This window comes from Microtus ochrogaster, unplaced genomic scaffold, assembly GCF_000317375.1.
Source record: "Microtus ochrogaster isolate Prairie Vole_2 unplaced genomic scaffold, MicOch1.0 UNK12, whole genome shotgun sequence".
NCBI classification, from domain to species: Eukaryota; Metazoa; Chordata; class Mammalia; order Rodentia; family Cricetidae; genus Microtus; species Microtus ochrogaster.
In genome coordinates this window covers 8,739,380-8,741,684 of record NW_004949110.1, presented here as the reverse complement: position 1 = coordinate 8,741,684, position 2,305 = coordinate 8,739,380, and positions in this window count along the sequence as shown.

Sequence of the window (2,305 nt, the reverse complement as noted above, 5' to 3'; positions counted from 1 at the left end):
TGGACTATATATCTGAACTGTGAGCCAAAACAAAAGAACACAACAACCAAAACCAAAACCCTGCCTTCTTAAAACTGCTTTTGCTGGATGATTTGTTAGAGCACAGAGTGGAAACTAATTAGCTTGTTGGAGGCATGACTCTCAAAAAGACTAGTGCAGCTCTAGCAGGAACCGGGTTTTGCAAGAGTGGGCTGCTATAAAAGGATAGAAGCAGGTCACTGTGTTTCTCTGGCTCCCTGCATCACCACATGCTCTCCTGGTTATGCTGTCTGTCATGTTTCATGTAGCCAGAAAAAAAAAAAAAGTATCCCACAAGACATGTCAGCGTCCATTTTGTTTTTCAATTTTTAAGTGTCTTTTAGGTATTCTTTGACAATTTCATACATGTAAATAATGTATCTTGTTCACATGCATTTCCAACTCCTCCTAGGCACCTCTAACATGTCCCCCTTCCTACTTCACGTCTACTCATCCCCTCCTCCTCTTCTGAGCTCAATTGATACTGCCTGTTGTAATGTTGTACTGACCTCATGTGCTTAATCCCGTGCATGTCTTGTGCAGATAACAACAGCTACGTGAGCTGCAGTGGTCACATCGTGTCCATAAGTCAGCATTGCACAGCCCCTCCTCACCTCCAGGTTTCAGTTTTCCCACCTCCTTTTCTGTGATGCTGTCATGGTGCCCCTGGGGGAGTGGCTGACACAGATGTCCCACTAGGGCTGAACACAAGATACTCACTTATTCTTAGCATTTTAAGAATTGTGGGTTTCTGTATTAGCTGTTAACCACCGCAGAGAGAAGCTTTCCTGGTCAAGGCTGAAAGTAGCAGCAATCTATATGTATAAATATAAATATTTAGAAGGCAGTTTGGCGACAAATCTATTTATTAATATAACAACATTAGGTTCTACCCTAGGACCTATGACTTCCAAGCCATGGATCTTTAATCAAACTTACTTGTATTCAAGGTATTAATTCTACCTGTGGAACAAGTCTCAAAGTCAATACAAAATCAGTTGTTTACCCCTATGGCTTTCCAACCAATATTGCATCAATGGGCATATCTTGCCTGGCAGCTTAGCGCTGCAACATGTAAAGTTTCCTACTGGCTAATAACGGGAATATCTTTTATACCCAACATCTATTTTAAAAGAAAGGTTCCACTATCACCTCCACCCCAAAGGGGTGCCAGAAAGTGGGTAGTAAATCCAGCTGTTGGCTAACTAGTTGACCTTTTAATAATGCATTCATTGAACTGACAATACAAGTTGTGGTAATTAAAGATTTCCATTTCTACGAGGAGCTGAATGCCTGCCCATCGTCAAACAAACTGTGAAAAGCAACTGTGGAACCGCTTCAGCTTTAGAGACGCGCTGCAGACCTTCCGAGGGGGAGTGAGCCACCGGAATGCAGGCAGGCGAATGGAAAAGGCAGAGCAGCCCATCCCGACAACCACATCGCACAAGAAGGCGGTGAACGTACAGATCCAAACAGCAGGCTCTCAACGGCACAGAACAGCAACGGGATATTCATGAGGAGCCCCAGGGAGAGCCTGGAAAACAGAGGCCTTGAGCCAGACCAATGACTATGGCAATGAACACTTGCAAGCAGACATGAATGGACTAAGGGTAAACTGTCTATCAATGGGCCACATGACAGCTTCGACGACAAGATTCTCCTTCCTGTTTTGTTTTTGTTTTCTTTCTTTTGTTTGGGTTTTTCTTTTAAATTTGGTTTTGATTGGGGGAGGCTGCGAGGGGCTGGGGAGATAAGTGGGATCAGAATGCAGAATGTACGATGTGAAATCCATAAAGAACTGATAAAAGTTAAAAAAAATGCAGATAAAAAAAAAACCTCACACTCACACTGTGTCCACCAAAGAAAACTGCTGAATATTGAGATAATCCAACATGATGAAGAATAAATATATTTACAAAAAAGATAAAATGTATTATTAAAGTAACATCCACAGAACAAACCTATGACTTTAAGGGGAAGTTTTAAAATAAGGAAATAAATACCTTGGAAAATTAATGCAATCTTGAAATGAGAATTTTCTTAGATATATTATTAATAGAATTCTAGAAGGACTAATGAATAGTAATTATGTTATAATCACATAATGTTAAGAATTATGAGTATCGGGAGCTGGAGAGCTAGCTCAGAGGTTAAGAGCATTGCCTGCTCTTCCAAAGGTCCTGAGTTCAATTCCCAGAAACCACATGGTGGCTCACAACCATCTGTAATGGGGTCTGGTGCTCTCTTCTGGCCTGCAGGCATACACACAGAATATTGTATACATAAT